At 38.8% G+C, this 20,044-nt stretch overlaps 1 protein-coding gene across 1 annotated transcript in view; it reads left to right on the top strand.

Moving 5' to 3' along the window:
* Window positions 1–20,044, top strand: part of nav2a (neuron navigator 2a) — a 262,461-nt gene that overhangs the window by 130,900 nt on the left and 111,517 nt on the right. The gene's annotated exons all lie outside the window — the stretch shown is intronic.

Below are 20,044 nucleotides of genomic sequence, written 5' to 3'. Positions count from 1 at the left end.
CTGCTTCCACACGCTGTAAGTCTTTGCTGTCGTCCAGCATTCTGTTTTTGTTTACTTTGCAGCCACTTCAGTTTCAGCCTCCCGCTGTCGTCTGCATATTGTGATCGCGACAAACCGTGTTACCGACATCTACAAAGCAATTAGCTACCTGCTGCCACCTACTGGTATGGAAGAGTATTACATGCTTACAGCACCGACACTCAACAGTGGCAAATTATATGCGGATTATAATTACTGGTTTGCAAAAAATATTTTTAACCCAATTAGGGGAAATTACATAATCTCCCACGGCACACCAGACTGTATCTCACGGCACACCAGTGTGCCGCGGCACAGTGGTTGAAAAACACTGGTCTACATAACGTGTAATGGTGGTTCTTTGGTAAAAATGTTGCATGGATTATGTTTTACAGATCATCTTCAAGCCCCTTACTTCCGGATACACCGTTTTGTGGGCGGTCTTATTTACGTGGCTCACCTTCGACAGCGTCTTCTCCCCGTCATCTTTGTTGTAGCGGTGTAGCGTGCAAGGACGGGAGTGGAAGAAGTGTCAAAAGATCAATCAATCAATCAATCAATGCTTATTTATATAGCCCTAAATCACAAGTGTCTCAAAGGGCTGACCACACATAAGAGATATGTATAGACTGCAATATGATGGCAGTCACACATAAGAGATACGTGTAGACTGCAATATGATGGCAGTCACACATAAGAGACACGTGTAGACTGCAATATGATGGCAGTCGCACATAAGAGATACGTGTAGACTGCAATATGATGACAGTCGCACATAAGAGATACGTGGAGACTGCAATATGATGGCAGTCGCACATAAGAGATACGTGGAGACTGCAATGTGATTACAGTCGCACATAAGAGATACGTGTAGACTGCAATATGATGGCAGTCACACATAAGAGACACGTGTAGACTGCAATATGATGGCAGTCACACATAAGAGATACGTGTAGACTGCAATGTGATGGCAGTCGCACATAAGAGATACGTGGAGACTGCAATGTGATTACAGTCGCACATAAGAGATACGTGTAGACTGCAATATGATGGCAGTCACACATAAGAGACACGTGTAGACTGCAATATGATGGCAGTCACACATAAGAGATACGTGTAGACTGCAATGTGATTACAGTCGCACATAAGAGATACGTGTAGACTGCAATATGATGGCAGTCGCACATAAGAGATACGTGCAGACTGCAATATGATGGCAGTCACACATAAGAGATCTGTGTAGACTGCAATATGATGGCAGTCACACATAAGAGACACGTGTAGACTGCAATATGATGGCAGTCACACATAAAAGATACGTGTAGACTGCAATATGATGGCAGTCGCACATAAGAGATACGTGCAGACTGCAATATGATGGCAGTCACACATAAGAGATACGTGCAGACTGCAATATGATGGCAGTCACACATAAGAGATACGTGTAGACTGCAATATGATGGCAGTCACACATAAGAGATACGTGTAGACTGCAATATGATGGCAGTCACACATAAGAGATACGTGTAGACTGCAATATGATGGCAGTCACACATAAGAGATACGTGTAGACTGCAATATGATGGCAGTCGCGCATAAGAGATACGTGTAGACTGCAATGTGATGGCAGTCGCACATAAGAGATACGTGTAGACTGCAATATGATGGCAGTCGCACATAAGAGATACGTGCAGACTGCAATATGATGGCAGTCACACATAAGAGATACGTGTAGACTGCAATATGATGGCAGTCGCACATAAGAGATACGTGCAGACTGCAATATGATGGCAGTCGCACATAAGAGATACGTGTAGACTGCAATATGATGGCAGTCGCACATAAGAGATACGTGCAGACTGCAATATGATGGCAGTCACACAAGAGATACGAGCAGACTGCAATATGATGGCAGTCACACATAAGAGATATGTGTAGACTGCAATATGACTCAAGTAAACAACACCAATCAGGATTAGCAGTTTTCTCGTATATCCATTTTTTAAATAACAACATGGGTTGTGGTGCTGCAGTGTTGTTAAATACACTTTGCAAGGAGAGATTTCCGCTTTCTCATGTGCCCCGAATTATTCTTAAAGTACAAAACCCAAAAGCAGTGAAGTCGTCACGCTGTGCAAATGGCAAACAAAAAGAGAACACAATGATCCGCAAATCCCCTTCAACCCACATTCAACCGAACAGACTGCAAAGACAAGACACCTCACGTTCACACTGGTAAACCCCGTTATCCTTTGCAAATATTAGCTCATTTGGAATTTGATGCCTGCAACATGTTTCACAAAAAGCTGGCACAAGTGGCAAAAAAGACTGAGAAAGTTGAAGAATAAAAGATGGAGCTAACTGTTTTACTATCATTCAGACTTTACTCCAATCAATAACGGAGCAGCATCTCCTCATCCGGAAACAACATGTGTCCCGTGAAAAACCGTCCGACCGGAACAACTCTAATAACTAAAGTTTCTTGGGTGAATAATGTAAACTCACTACACCGGTATGTTTTAGCGCTTTCATGGCGAGTTTACTGACAGATATAAGTAAGAACTTTACACTACTTTTTATTAGAAATGGCAACAGCGGAGGATGAATGTCCCATAACAAGATGGATTTATGCAGATCCCAAATACAGATCAGCAGGTACCAGAAGGTAAGAAAAGTTGCTTTTGCATAATATTGCGAAACAAAACGCCAGATAATATATCTTTCCTTATACACACACCATAACAATACTCGTATGTTGAAGCACATCAAGCGGTGCGGCTTCATAGCTTACCAAAGTGGTACTAAAACATTTTGATAGATTTTTGAGCGCCGCGTGTAATGTTCTATATTTTATATTTTATAAAATGTTGGTGTTGTTTACTTGGGTCATATTGCCATCATATTGCAGTCTGCTCATATTTCTTATGTGTGACTGCCATCTACTGGTTATTACACCATGTACCAAATAAAATAGATTCTAGGTCGGTAAGCACAACCGGAATTATTCTGTACATTAGGCGCAACGGGTTATAAGGCGCACTGTCGAGTTTTGAGAAAATTAAAGGATTTTAAGTGCGCCTTATAGTCCGAAAAATACGGTATATAGTTTATTCTTTGATAAATATAGTCTTCTGTTGTTAATGAGTGTTAATGATGTCAGGAATGTGGAGATCACGTCGGGGTCATCAACGTTGAGCTGTTCCTGCTGTAACTGTCAAAATGTGAAGAATTGATGCACTTCACGTTCGACTCCCGCTTTATCAATATACAAAGTGCATTGATCCTTTACTTTTCCACTCTTGACAGTTACAGCGGGAACAGCTCGATGTCGGTGACCCCGACGTGTACTTATTACGCATCAGGTGTTTTTGATTGTAACAGTCATATTAATTGTGGTTTTCATTCAGAAATGTGGAGGTGTTCGCCATGTAAAATCGCTAATGCTCATCGGTAGCATGTCAGTAGTAAAGCCGGTGTATAGTCGCATCAAGCTAGCGCATCTTTTGGAAAAGTGGAGCCTTACTTGATTTACGTCGGAGCAAATGTTTTTTTCTAAATCAATTTCTATGTTGGCATTGAAAATTGCAACATTGCCGGAAATAATGCATCCTTGTGAGTTTTACTCGAAACATATGCTTTTTTTAAGGCTTGCAAACACAAAAAAGTAGTTTTTTACTCAATATGACTGTAATGTTCTCAGAATCCTGAGATAATGCGGAAAAAAGCAAGAAAAATGTATTCCAACATAACTCCTAAACCAAACATGCAAAATGTCTAAAAATGCCTGTAATATTGAATATATGTGAGTTTTACTAGAATCAGTTATTTTTGTAAGGTTCGCAAATACAAAAAATAGGTTTTACTCACTATGACAGTGTACTGTCACGCTCAATATGACAGTTATTTAAACATAACTCCTAAACTACACATGCAAAATGGCTAATAATGCCTGGAGAAATGTATCTTTGTGAGTTTTACTGGAAATACAATTTTTTGTAAGGTTTGCAAAGACACAAGTTTGTTTTTTTTACTCACTATGACAGTATAACTGTCATACTAAATATCTCGGGGTAGTTCGGCCGAGTCCGCTCTCAGTGCTGCTGGAGTGATCGCCAAGTGCTGAAGTGCAATAGGGCGTTAAGTCACGCGCAAACCTTGTACCCGAACATTGCACGGTTGGATTGTACATTAATCGGTGCCCGGTAGGACTGGCAGGATTCGGTCGGTGCCCGAAAAGTACGGGATTCAGTCCTACAAAAGGTCCAGGCCGCTTTGGTATTACCAGAGCTGCAACATAGGCGTGACGCTGCCTGTGTGAAAGGTAAAAAACGCAAAATTGGGACAGGGAGTTGTGAAGTTTGGCACCAGAGACTCGCTTTTAATTGTTTAATTAAACTTCACACCAGACGTTGTCACGCATAATTATCATGTAGTGGGAATTTGTATCACTCTGTGAAAGCACACAAGGAGATAAGTAATAGCTCTATTGTGCCGATTCAGCAGGATTTTTCTGTGTCAAAGAAGAAAAAAAAAGTAAAGCCTTTGTAGACATAACAAAAGTTCATACATTCTGTAACCCCCTGAGAACCAGCCTCCTCTGCAGTGTACGTTTGCTTCGGGTCTTTTTGTCAGTGTTACGCATTTCAGGGACAAATAGCCCTGTTATGCAAAACACAAATGTCCACTGCAGAGGACGATGGATGGAGGGAGGTGAACGAAGTACCTGCCAAGTTCCCGCCCGTGTACAGCGGGGTTGTTGTTAGGATGGATCGACTGCATTCATCATGTCTTCCTTAAAACCTCTTAAGGCCCAAGCTATTTGTTTACACTACCGTTCAAAAGTTTGGGGTCACCCAAACAATTTTGTGGAATAGCCTTCATTTCTAAGAACAAGAATAGACTGTCGAGTTTCAGATGAAAGTTCTCTTATTCTGGCCATTTTGAGCGTTTAATTGACCCCACAAATGTGATGCTCCAGAAACTCAATCTGCTCAAAGGAAGGTCAGTTTTGTAGCTTCTGTGACGAGCTAAACTGTTTTCAGATGTGTGAACATGATTGCACAAGGGTTTTCTAATCATCAATTAGCCTTCTGAGCCAATGAGCAAACACATTGTACCATTAGAACACTGGAGTGATAGTTGCTGGAAATGGGCCTCTATACACCTATGTAGATATTGCACCAAAAAGCAGACATTTGCAGCTAGAATAGTCATTTACCACATTAGCAATGTATAGAGTGTATTTCTTTAAAGTTAAGACTAGTTTAAAGTTATCTTCATTGAAAAGTACAGTGCTTTTCCTTCAAAAATAAGGACATTTCAATGTGACCCCAAACTTTTGAACGGTAGTGTACATGCTTTTTTTATTTCTCTTTGCTATTTGGGCTCATTGGACTCTAATTAGAATAAAAACTAAAAATCATTTTTTGATATAATGTACTTAGTCCATGAGTACACAAACGTGTACTTCATGTGTAGTGACATGCAAATTTTTATTTTTACACTTTTTTTTCCATGTTTCATTGTATGTTATACTCTTGTGACACCACCAGATAGCAGTATAAGTGTCCATATCTCGACATAAGACCCCAATTCAGTAGTGTACACAATTTTTGAAATAAGAGCTAAAAGCTGCTGTCCACGCATGTGGCCACTAAGGCCTTTAGAGTTGAGTAATATTTTGGTAAAATGTATTTATATAGCCCTCAATCCCAAGTGTCTCAAAGGGCTTCACAAACTCACAACGACATCGTCTGATCTAATGATGCGTTCCATTTGCACTGGGATGTCCACATTTTCCAAGTTCCCCGTCGGAACGCCCCTCGAGGTCAGATTTCCAACCAGTTGGCTTCAAAAATAGCTGCTCTGAATGTAAACAATAATATAAGCTTCGAAAATATTTGTTATTAGCTCTTCTTATTAGTTTTTATCGCACTAAATCAGTCCTATGAGATGTATTGTTGGGTGTTTACATATGGTAACCTTGCGTTAGTGTAAACTACTTGTTTTTCATGTGCTATATATATATGTACAATAGCATCTGTGTTTACTCGTCATTAAAAGTTGCAGAAAGAGTTAACGGTGTCAAAAGAAATAGATTTTTGAGTGAATCCCGATTCTTATTAATAACAATTTTTAATCGATTCAAAAAAATTACAAAATAATTGGTGTTTTATATATATATATATATATATTTATGTTTTTAATTTGTAATTTTTTTGTAATTTTTAAAAAATTTTAGATTTTTTTTTAATCTGTCCTGTGCAGCCACTCAGGCAAATCATATTGTTTATGTAGAGCACATGTGTCAAACTCAAGGCCCGGGGGCCAGATCTGGCCCGTGACATAATTTTATCTGGCCCACCACCTGGAAATGATATGTGTCAATAAAGTACTTAATATTTTCTCACTAAATGTAATTGATTTTTTTTTTTTGACAGAAAAAATATATGTACTGCTTGAAATTGCATACCATTTAAACTTTAATAGTATCCAGTATTGCAACAAATATTACAATATGGTATCATACTTTCCAACCATGTTTTTGTCTGAATAAAAATACTTAACTTTACAGCAAACTAGCCATCAAAATAATACAAAGGACAATACATTTTACGTTGTTCTTTACAGCATATTACTATAAATTGAAAAAACGACTACTGTTTTTTTGCGTTAAAATTCTGTTGACTGAGCTGCCAGTTTTTGACTGTAAAATCTACGGTTGTTGTTTTTAACGGTGTATTACTGTGACTGGAAAAAGGGTACATTTGTTTTTACGGTAGAAAAACTGGCAGCTAAATTGTCAGAATAAAAAAAAGAACTTGTACTGTTTTTCCATTAACAATATAATGTTGTAAAACCCGATGTAAATTTAACACACAAATTCTGGCCACTAAGCTGCCAGCTTTTTTCCCTAAAAACCCCCCAAAAAACAGTGGTACTGTTTTTCCATTTACCGTAAAATGTTGTAAAAAAAAAACAACCAAAAAAACCAATATATATTTTACAGCAAAATTTTGTAAATGTATGTAAAGTTTTTACAGTCTACATAAAAACAATTTATATAATTAATAATGAAATCCAGAGGCATATTCATACATTATTCAATGTTACAAGCGGCCCTCTGATGGCAGCCATAACTGACAGTTTAGAAAATAATAATAATAATATGACTCCTTTAAAGCACCCTATAATCCGGTGCGCCTTATATATGAAAAAAGATCAAAAATAGACCATTCATCGGCAGTGCGCCTTATAATCCGGTGCGCCCTATGGTCCGGAAAACACGGTACCTTTTAGATCTACACCGACGTGACGTTACTGACACCTAGTGACCAGTCAGTATTAGAGATGTCCGATAATATCGGACTGCCGATAAATAAATGCGGTATCGGTTTCAAAAAGTACAATTTATGACTTTTTAAAACGCCGCTGTACGGAGTGGTACACGGACGTGGGGAGAAGTATAGAGCGGCAATAAACTTGCGTGCCGGCCCAATCACATCGCATACTTGGTCAACAGCCATACAGGTCACACTGAGGGTGACCGTATAAACAACTTTAACACTGTTACAAATATGCGCCACACTGTGAACCCACACCAAACAAGAATGACAAACACATTTCGGCAGAACATCCGCACCGTAACACAACATAAACACAACAGAACAAATACCCAGAACCCCTTGCAGCACTAACTCTTCCGGGACACTACAATATACCCCGCCCACGCCCCAATCCCCCCCTCCCCTCAACCTCCTCATGCTCTCTCAGGGAGAGCATGTCCCAAATTCCAAGCTGCTGTTTTGAGGCATGTTAAAAAAAAAAAAATGCACTTTGTGACTTCAATAATAAATATGGCAGTGCCATGTTGGCATTTTTTTCCCAAAACTTGAGTTGATTTATTTTGGAAAACCTTGTTACATTGTTTCATGCATCCAGCGGGGCATCACAACAAAATTAGGCATAATAATGTGTTAATTCCACGACTGTATATATCAGTATCGGTTGATATCGGAACCGGTAATTAAGAGTTGGACAATATCGGAATATCGGATATCGGCAAAAAAGCCATTGTCGGACATCTCTAGTCAGCATATTACAAATATACACTACATATTACAGTCTTGTTTATTTCGCTTGCAAAAAAACACCTTCTATTTAACCGATGGTCGACTAGGGGTCAAATCTAACAAATGAGATTGGACTATGAAAATACTTAGTCAATATCAGCCCTAGTTGTCACTAACTGACTGAAATGCTTTAGCCAAACGTCTCGTGGCCAACACAACCATGAGAACAGCCCGGCTGTTTGTGATGTCTAAACACTGTCATGCCGATGCTAACGCTAATGCATTTACTTCTTGTAAAAAAAAACAGTTCCAAGACGTGTCCTAGTTCTGGCCCCTAAACCTCGCTACGGGTAGTGCATAAACCGTTTGAAGTTGCCCTACACAAGACTACTGGCCTTCAGATGCGTGCACATGTTGACACTTAGATGAAATGACATGGTTTTAGCATAAGGAGACACCCAACAACTGTGACAGGAGTTCACAGGAAGGCGCTTTGAGTCCGCTTCGGTCGTTTCCCCTTAATGTCTTGATGTTATCGGAAGGGGCCGTGAGAGAGGAGGCCCACTGGACTGACCCTGGGACCCGATGAGAGGGTGAGACAGGAAGTGCTGAAGCCGCCGGCATCCCCCCTGCTCGTTTTCAGCTCTTTGTTTTAATTTGTAATGAGTGCTGTAATTAGGCGGTTAAGTTTGTAATGCTTCCAACATGCTTCCAAGAGAAGACCAGTTCGGGTACCAGTGAGAAGTTTATTTGTGTCTTCTGACCCATGGCGATACCCGATAGGGTCGTCTTGTAACCATACTTTGTTGATTTTAGGAGTGCAGAATTCTTTCCTTCCCTTATTTTACGGACGTATTTCTCCTTCCAGACGATTGTCAGTCCAAACACTGATTTTAATTACCGTATTTTCCGGGCCATAGGGCGCACTAAACTTATTCGGGTGTTACCATTTAGTGGTCAATTGTACGGAATATGTACTGTACTGTGCAATCTACTAATAAAAGTCTCAATCAATCAATCAATCAATCAATAAATACGGTGTCGGCACGTACTACAAAGGCGGTCGCGCGCAATTTTTCAGGACTTATGCAGATCCCAAATACAGATCAGCAGGTACCAGAAAGTAAGAAAAGTTGCCTTTGCATAATATCGCGAAACAAAACGCCAGATAATATTTTCTTACCTTATACACACACCATAATAATACTATGTTGAAGCACATCAAATGGTGCAGCCTACACTTATCTCTTATGTTTGACTGCCATCTACTGGTCACACTTATCATTACACCATGTACCAAATAAAGTTGCTTCGAGGTGGGTAAGCTCAACCAAACTTATTCCTTACATGAGGCGAAAAATAATTGAGAAAAATAAAGGATTATAGTCCAGAAAATATGGTAAATTGCCAATCGAACCAACATTGACGAAGGGCTCCATAAAAACCTTTTCTTCAAAAGGAAATCTCAATGCCAGATATTTGGTTTATTTGCTCAGCACACTAAAGTTTGCAGTTGGCTCCAAATTTCTTTGAAAAAATATAAGAGCGGCACCAACGGCTAGCATAAACAGTGGTTTAAACAAGCAGATTTAACAAATTAATGTCGATATTTGTCCTAATTTGAAGTTAAACTTTGTAAAACTTGTCGTTCGGCCCAAATAAAACGACTGGCGATCTGTTGTGCGTGCATATTTGCAAAAGAAATGTTTTAGAAAGAAAAGATTTCAAAACAGATTGGAATTGGAAGGCTACATATTGTAAAATGTGCTAGCTCGATGCTAACAATGTTACATGACAATTTCAACATCTACAAATTTGGTAATTAAAACTACGACTAAGATGCACGTTAGAATAATAAAAGTGCAATAGTTACAGTACAAACACTTTGTTGGGCTCAACAAAAGGCTAGACTGGTGCATTCAACTTGGGGAAACAATCACTTACGCAGCCGGACTGCCTCTCGGCCAAAGCTATTCGATTACATTATAATGTGGCCCGTTGGCCGCCAGTTGACTAGGCCTGCTGTAGGTAATGTTACCATTTTCCATTCCGACAAAGCAAGTATGCCTGATAGAAAATGCTTGAATGTAATGGAAGGCTCCATATTGTAAAATGTGCTAGCTCAATGCCAGCTTGTATACATGCTACTGATTGACATTAACGATGTTACATGATGTTTTCAACATCTACAAATTTGGTAATTAAAACTACAACTAAGATGCACATTAGAATATAAAAAAAAAAAGTGCAATACTTACAGTACAAACACTTTGTAAGGCTACTATGGCGCATTCAACTTAATGGCAAAGACAACTTCCTGATTATGGCAACACATCTTAGTCTATACACTACAGCCATCTAACGTCTTGGATTTGCAACCGCATGCAAAGTGTTACTATGTACTATAATAATGATACTACTATAATAATACTTGCAAATGAGACTCGGATGTGTAGGAAAACAAGATATAAAAACTGGACTGCACAGATATCGTCAGCTCATTGTTAAATGTTAAATTTAAAAATAAATGTTATTAACAAACAATTAACATTTATTAACACATGAACACACACAAAACTACCAAGAATTGGTATCGGTTTGAATGTGAAAGTATCTAAATCCCTCTATTAGTGTTGTCCCGATACCAATATTTTGGTACCGGTACCAAAATCTATTTCGATACTTTTCGGTACTTTTCGAGACTTTTCTAAATAAAGGATACCATAAAAAATTGCATTATCGGCCTTATTTTAACAAAAAATCTTATGGTACATTAAACATATGTTTCTTATTGCAAATTTGTCCTTAAATAAAATAGTGAACATACAAGACAACTTGTCTTTTAGTATTAAGTAAGCAAACAAAGGCTCCTAATTTAGTCTGCTGACATATGCAGTAACATATTGTGTCATTTTCCATTCTATTATTTTGTCAAAACGAATAAGGACAAGTGGAAGAAAATTAATTATTAATCTACTTGTTCATTTACTGTTAATATCTGCTTACTTTCTCTTTTAACATGTTCTATCTACACTTCTGTTAAAATGTAATAATCACTTATTTTTCTGTTGTTTGGATACTTTACATTAGTTTTGGATGATACCACAAGTTTAGGTATCAATCCGATACCAAGTCGTTACAGGATCACACATTGATCATATTCAAAGTCCTCATGTGTCCAGGGATATATTTCCGGAGTTTATAAACACAATATACATTTTTGAAAAACGAAAGAAGATTTTGGGATGTAAAAAAAATCGAAGTTATCATATTAGTATCGACTCTTGTACTTGGTATAATTACAGTGGATTTCAGGTGTAGATCCACCAATGGCATTTGTTTACATTGTGACGCCATTGAGCTACGGTGTGTAGTGAAACATGTTTAGCTATTCCTCGTCCTGCAGGGATGATACTTGTAAGAAACTTACTTTATTTGTTGCCATGGAGGCGAGGATTAGTGATTTAGAAGTAGCTAAAACACTGCAGACGGCGGATGGACTTTAGCCGCTAGCTAGTTCATGTCTTAAAGCACCTCTTCCTGAGAGCGTTTCAGTGTTATAGCTTCAATTTTATCTTTAGTTTTTAAGCCAAAATGCGTCCGTTCTACTTTTTCTGTTTACACACCGTGTCTGCTTGTAAGTACTCCGTGATTGTGCGCTGCCAAACATGCTCCTCTGCTCGTAAACCAGCAGGGACATGACGTGGGGTGCGGGGGCGTGTGGGGCCGGTACTTTTCAGAGGCGGTATAGTACCGAATATGATTCATTAGTATCGCAGTACTATACTAATACCAGTATACCGTACAACCCTATACTCTGTGGAAGTAAAAAAAATAATTCCAATATCAGTTATTCAAAAGAATTACAAGTAATGATATTAGGGCTGTGAATTTTTGGGTGTCCCACGATTCGATTCAATATCGATTTTTGGGGTCACGATTCGATTCAAAATCGATTTTTTTTTTCAATTCAACACGATTCTCGATTCAAAAACGATTTTTTTTCCCGATTCAAAAGGATTGTCTATTCATTCAATACATAGGATTTCAGCAGGATCTACCCCAGTCTGCTGCCATGCAAGCAGAGTAGTAGATTTTTGTAAAAAGCTTTTATAATTGTAAAGGACAATGTTTTATCAACTGATCGCAATAATGTAAATTTGTTTTAACTATTAAATGAACCAAAAATATGACTTATTTTATCTTGGACACAGTGTGTTGTCAAGCTTATGAGATGCGATGCAAGTGTAAGCCACTGTGACACTATTGTTCTTTTTTTTTTTTTAATAAATGTCTAATGATAATGTCAATGAGGGATTTTTAATCACTGCTATGTTGAAATTGTTACTAATATTGATACTGTTGTTGATAATATTAATTTTTGTTTCACTACTTTTGGTTTGTTCTGTGTCGTGTGTTTGTGTCTCCTCTTAATTGCTCTGTTTATTGCAGTTCTGAGTGTTGCTGGGTCGGGTTTGGTTTTGGAATTGGATTGCATTGTTATGGTATTGCTGTGTTTTGTTTAGTTGAATTGGTTAATTAAAAAAATAAAATAAAAATAAAAATTAATATAAAAAAAATAAAAAATCGATTTTTTAAAAATGAGAATCGATTCTGAATCGCACAACGTGAGAATCGCGATTCGAATTCGAATCAATTTTTTCCCACACCCCTAAATGATATACAACCTGGGAAAAAAAATTGCGTGCACCTATATAACTCTTATTTTGAAATTTGACGTTTAGTCATGCTTGAACGACTCACAAGCCGGCAGCGAGGTGGCGGCACATGAGGAAGTACATTATACTAAGCACTCATTAACTTTCAGGTCATGATGCGAGTTATTGCACCACCGAGTGGGTTTCCCGCAGTCTTCTCAATACTTGGCTGCTCAACTAGAACAGTCTTAATCACTGCATGGCTTCCCGTCATGACAACAAGCTTTTGTCCCGGTGTCCACGGCCCCTCCGTGATATCCCCTTCCCTCTGTTCCACGCCGCCTGGAACTCCAAGATGAGCCCATTCATGGCGAGCACAGACCGAACCCTCTGACCCCATCATCGTACCCGACCTGCCTTCTATTTCCCCTCTGCCTTCTTCCTCTCATTCCGGCTCATGCCAACTATTCGCAACCTGACCCACTTTCGCCTTCGCTAACTTGCTGGCGTGGCTAATTGGGCCCTAAACGCGTCTAGCGGGCGGCATTGTTTCGGGCTGCGCTCACTGAAGGTAGCAAGTATTTCCAATTAGGGGGAATAAAGGCAGTTTTTCCACAGATGGGAAACAGGTAAACAAGTGGGTCGGGTGTTTAGTCCGACTTAATTACATTGTTTGTGTGCAGTTAAATGTTGCATGGGAGCTTTTATGATTAATTGCAGCTAACACTGCCTCACGCCGGTGTTTGGATATGCAAACGTTGCGCCTCGGAACTCCGCACACACACACAGCAACAACCTCTGCGGCCCTCAGGACCGAGCGATTGCAAACCTTCTCCGTCATGCCTAGTGTTGGTACAAGCGACTGGCAAATGACCCCTCGGTGAGTGTGAGGCACACTCAATAGCTGCGTTGACGCCATCTGCTGGATTAAAAAAGTAGAACGGCTGAAAAGGAGTACACGACGTGCACCGCTGGCCGATTTTTTTTTTTTGGATTGATTGATTGAAACTTTTATTAGTAGATTGCACAGTACAGTACATATTCCGTACAATTGACCACTAAATGGTAACACCCGAATACGTTTTTCAACTTGTTTAAGTCGGGGTCCACGTTAATCAATTTCATGTACAAATATATACTATCAGCATACTTGCCAACCCTCCCGATTTTCCCGGGAGACTCCCGAATTTCAGTGCCCCTCCCGAAAATCTCCCGGGGCAACCATTCTCCCGAATTTCTGCCGTTATCCATAGGTTTATCTACAACCCATAAAGTAGGCAGGCACGGAGCTATTTCTCAGCGTGTGTTTATTCCAGCCGGCACGTTAATACACTGACACACAACATCCGGATTCCCACCATGCATTGCTTCAAAACTACGGCAAGTAGTAATGTCCAAAAACATAACAGAGACGAAGCAGAAGAACGAAGAAGAGACATGGCGACGACGAGTAAGAAGAAGAAGTGCGCTTGCAAGTTACAAAATTATTGGAAAAAATAATTTCACCATATATATATATATATATATATATATATATACATATATATATATATATATATATATATATATATGTAATGAAATAAATATATATATATACTGTATATATAGCTAGAATTCACTAAAAGTCAAGTATTTATTTTATTTATATACATATATATATATATATATACACTACCGTTCAAAAGTTTGGAGTCACGCAAACAATTTTGTGGAATACCGGTACCCTTCATTTCTAAGAACAAGAATAGACTGTCGAGTTTCAGATGAAAGTTCTCTTTTTCTGGCCATTTTGAGCGTTTAATTGACCCCACAAATGTGATGCTCCAGAAACTCAATCTGCTCAAAGGAAGGTCAGTTTTGTAGCTTCTGTAACGAGCTAAACTGTTGTCAGATGTGTGAACATGATTGCACAAGGGTTTTCTAATCATCAATTAGCCTTCTGAGCCAATGAGCAAACACATTGTACCATTAGAACACTGGAGTGATAGTGGCTGGAAATGGGCCTCTATACACCTATGTAGATATTGCACCAAAAACCAGACATTTGCAGCTAGAATAGTCATTTACCACATTAGCAATGTAGAGAGTGTATTTCTTTAAAGTTAAGACTAGTTTAAAGTTATCTTCATTGAAAAGTACAGTGCTTTTCCTTCAAAAATAAGGACATTTCAATGTGACCCCATACTTTTGAACGGTAGTGTATGTATATATATATATATATATATATATATATATATATATATATATATATATATATATATATATATATATATATATAAGAAATACTTGAATTTCAGTGAATTCTAGCTATAAATATACGCCTCCCCCTTAACCGTCCCCCCCCCCGACCCCGCCCACCTCAAAAAAAGGTTTGGTTGTTATTTGCACTTCAGTCATCAACATTTACCATGAATTAATTAACGTGGACCCCGACTTAAACAAGTTGAAAAACGTATTCGGGTGTTACCATTTAGTGGTCAATTGTACGGAATATGTACTGTACTGTGCAATCTATTAATAAAAGTCACAATCAATCAACAATTATATCATCTGAGAAATGGGCATTGAAACAGTGTAGGTCTGACTTGGTCGGATATGTACAGCGAGCAGTGAACATAGTGAGCTCAGAAAGCATAAGAACAAGTATATACGTTTGATTATTTACATTTGATTATTTACAATCCGGGGAGGTGGGATGTGGTGGGGGTAGGGGGTTAGGCTAGGGTTGTAGTTGACTGGAGGTGTTCTTTTAGTGCGGTTTTGAAGGAGGGTAGAGATGCACTCTCTTTTACACCTGTTGGGAGTGCATTCCATATTGATGTGTGCATTCCATATCAATGAGCCAAATAGTAGAGAGGAAAATAATATTAAGCTTATTTGACGCCATAAGATCAAAAAGCCTTTTTTAGAGTAGTGCATTTTGAGCACATGAAGTGACCGCACTCAGAGTCAATAAGCTTTGCTTCTTCCTACTCCCTTTCGGACATGTGGAACTGTGAACTGTAGACAATTGTAATGTAACTTTGTAAGCATGTTCGCGATAAACTACCCTATTTTTCAGACCATAAGGCGCACTTAAAATCCTTTCATTTTCTCAGAAATCGACAGTGCACCTAATGTACGGAATAATTCTGGTTTCGCTTACTGACCTCGAATTTTATTTGGTACATGGTGTAATAATAAGTGTGACCAGTAGATGGCAGTCACACATAAGAGATACGTGTAGACTGCAATATGACGGCAGTAAACAACACCGAAACTTTAAATGTTCCATTGAGAATATAGAACATTACACACGGCGCTCAAAAATCGGTCAAAATGTTTTTAGTACAACTTCGGTAAATTATGAAGCCGCACCGCTTGATGGATTGTCGGCGAATTAAACATAGGAGTATTATTATGGTGTGTGTATAAGGACCGCAAAATGGCACCTATTTAGCAAACATATCACCTGGCGTTTTGTTTCGCAATATTATGCAAAACCAACTTTTCTTACACCACTCTACACCGGTATGTTTTAGCGCTTTCATGGCGAGTTTACAGACAGATATAAGTAAGAACTTTACACTACTTTATATTAGAAATGGCAACAGCGGAGGATGAATGTCCCATAACAAGAAGATAGAGAAAGAGTAGAAGCTTATCGACTTTGTCGACGGCACGGACTACAATGGCGGACGCGCGCAATTTTTCAGAAGTTATGCAGATCCCAAATACACATCAGCAGGTACCAGAAGGTAAGAAAAGTTGCTTTTGCATAATATTGCGTAATACGTCTTACCTTATACACACACCATAATAATACTCGTATGTTTAATGCGCCGACAATCCATCAAGCGGTGCGGCTTCATAGCTTACCAAAGACGTACTAAAACATTTTGATAGATTTTTGAGCGCCGTGTGTAATGTTCTATATTTTCAATGGAACATATAAAATGTTGGTGTTGTTTACTTGAGTCATATTGCCATCATATTGCAGTCTACACCTATCTCTTAAGTTTGACTGCCTTCTACTGGTCACACTTATCATTACACCATGTACCAAATAAAATAGCTTTGAGGTGGGTAAGCTCAACCAAACGTATTCCTTACATTAGGCGCACCGGGTTATAAAGCGCACTGTCGAGTTTTGAGAAGAAAAACAATTATTTTAAGTGCGCCTTATAGTCCGGTACACAACAAATTGTCATAATTATTGCAACAAAACAGGGAGAACATGCAAAAAAACGGACTTATTTGAGTTGCAATGTTTGATACTCATAATTCCGGGTGTTCCTGAATGCAACGTCGTCCACCATAACCATCATTGTGTGTTAATATTATACTTGTACAATATCAGCCTCAAGCGCTGAGTTTGCATTAATTTGGCACTGAAATGGAACATGGATAGCTTTTCTTTTTTGGTCTGGTCACCACCGGGGCTTCGGTGGCCATTCCTCTTCTTGTTTAACACAGTTTGGCCCTTGGCAGTGGAATGAAAGCATTGATTGATTGATTGAGACTTTCATTAGTAGGTTGCACAGTGAAGTACATATTCCGTACAATTGACCACTAAATGGTAACACCCGAATAAGTTTTTCAACCTGTTTAAGTCGGGGTCCACTTAAATTGATTCATGATACAGATATATACTATCATATATACTATCATCATAATACAGTCATCACACAAGCAGCGAGATTGACCACATGTTTTGTTTCTTAAAGGCGCACACACGCGAGGGGACACAGTGTTTCACGATGCTTCGGTATCCTTCGCTAGTTGTTACTATAAACTGGTTATTTCCAGGTTTGCCTTCTCCCTGAAGTCACAGCACAGAGAGACGCTGGACAAAAACATTCCATATAAGTGCAAGTCTGTTCTTTGACTCGGCCTGCTTGGCCAGACTTTAAAGCACTTGAGGCTGCTATTCCTTTTTTTTTTCTTTCTAAACAGTTTGTGATGGGATCCTTTCATTGTTAGTGCAGCGAGGGCACCTCCGGGCTATATAAGGCTAGTTTGAGTGGGGTAAATAAAACGTGTCTTTTAACATCTACTTTAGTTTTTTCCTCCTGGCTACTCTTCTATGTCATTAATGAGTTACAGTGGGTTATTTTTTGCCTCATCCCTCACTTGCATGAGTGAAAAATTGTGCAAAGAATGAGCCACCAACCTAATAAGACCTGATAAGTTCAAAAAGAGAAAGAGATGATACAATTTTATCTGCTCACAGATGCTACCTGGTGGTTGTTTATGCATACTGCAGCTTGTGGTAGATAGTCAGTCACACATAGGGATGGGTACCAAATCCAGGACTTTTTTGGCGGCGATCTGTCCTATTGGTCACCGATTCACGTAAAATCCAACAATGCCATGTTATAGTACTAGGGTTTGGCGTGTAACCGCCCGTTGCAGTCTCAGCCGTAGCGATAAACGGTAGCATTTATAACAACAGTAATACTCCTGACTATTAATATTACCGTGTTTCCGGACCGTAGGAAAAGGCGCACTGCCGATGAATGGACTATTCAACTCCTCATCCGGAAACATCAACACCGGAAATGTGTCCCGTGAAAAACCGTCCGACCGGAACTCTCTCATAACTAAAGTTCCTTGGGTGAATAATGTCAACTCACTGCACCGGTAGGTTTTAGCGCTTTCATGGCGAGTTTATGGACAGATATAAGTAAGAACTTTACACTACTTTATATTAGAAATGGCAACAGTGCAGGATGAATGTCCCATAACAAGAAGATAGAGAAAAAGAAGAAGCTTATCGACTACGGGGTCGGCACGGACTACAAAGGCGGACGCGCACAATTTTTCAGGATTTATGCAGATCCCAAATACAGATCAGCAGGTACCGGAAGGTAAGAAAAGTTGCTTTTGCATAATATTGCGAAACAAAACGCCAGATAATATGTCTTACCTTATACACACACCATAATAATACTTGTATGTTGAAGCACAGTACAATCCGTCAGGCGGTGCGGCTTCATAGCTTACCAAAGTCGTACTAAAACCTTTTGATCGATTTTTGAGCGCCGTGTGTAATGTTCTATATTTTCGATGGAACATACAAAATGTTAGTGTTGTTTACTTGTGTCATGTTGCCATCATAGTGCAGTCTCCACGTATCTCTTATGTTTGACTGCCATCTACTGGTCACACTTATCATTATACTATTTACCAAATAAAATTGCTTTGAGGTGGGTTAGCAAAACCAGAATGAATCCGTACATTAGGCGCACCGGGTTATTAGGCGCACTGTCGAGTTTTAAGAATAAATAATTATTTTAAGTGCTCCTTATAGTCCGGAAAATACGGTAGGTTAATCGAAAGAATTTGACGGATGACTGCACTTCGATAAACTCATGGACTGACTGGCGCCAGCTCGCTAGCTTAAATGTTAACATGAAAACAGGAGACATTAACGTATTTCACCATTAAACGGGGCACATTTTGGTCACAATAACCATGATATAAAATGTTCATATCGTTCCACCACTAACACGTGGCCATCACTCCAGCAGCACTGAGAGCAGCAAATGTAATACTTAAAAAGGATCAAACTGGACAGAAGTTACAGTAGGGAAGGGATTTATATGACAGCTTAGTTGCCAGAATGTTTGTGTTAAATTTACAACATTATATTTATTGTCAATGGAAAAACAGTACAAGTTCTTTTTTTTTAATTCTGGCAACTTCGCTGCCAGTTTTTCTACCGTAAAAACAAATGTACCATCTATCCAGTCACACTAATACACCGTTAAAAACAACAACAGTAGATTTTACAGTCCAAAACTGGCAGCTCAGTCAACAGAAGTCGTTTTTATTTTATTTACGGTAATATGCTGTAAAGAACACCGTAAAATGTATTGTCATTTTTATTAATTTGATGGCTAGTTTGCTCTAAAGTTAAGTATTTTTATTTAGACAAAAACATGTTTGTAAAGTATGATAATATACTGTAATATTTGTTGCAATATTGGATACTATTAAAGTTTCAAAGGTATGCAATTTCAAGCATTTTCCGTCAAAATGGAGAGAGAGAAAATATTAAGTAAATATGTTAAAATATTAAGTACCATATTGACACATATCATTTCCAGATCTGGCCCCCGGGCCTTGAGTTTGACACCTGTGCTCTACCATGTCTAAGAACATGAAAAGCTGCTTTAAAGTCTATTCTCTGAGCAACAGGAAGCCAGTGCAGTGACCAAAGAACTGGACTAATATGGTCATTTTTCCTGGTTCATGGTTTATAATTGGTACCGGTATCGATTCCCAGGTACCGGGAATTGGGACTGTATCGGT

Source organism: Entelurus aequoreus, linkage group LG02 (assembly GCF_033978785.1).
Source record: "Entelurus aequoreus isolate RoL-2023_Sb linkage group LG02, RoL_Eaeq_v1.1, whole genome shotgun sequence".
Classification (NCBI taxonomy): Eukaryota; Metazoa; Chordata; class Actinopteri; order Syngnathiformes; family Syngnathidae; genus Entelurus; species Entelurus aequoreus.
The sequence above is the reverse complement of the archived record's forward strand: the minus strand, read 5'-3'. Positions and strand labels throughout refer to the sequence as shown.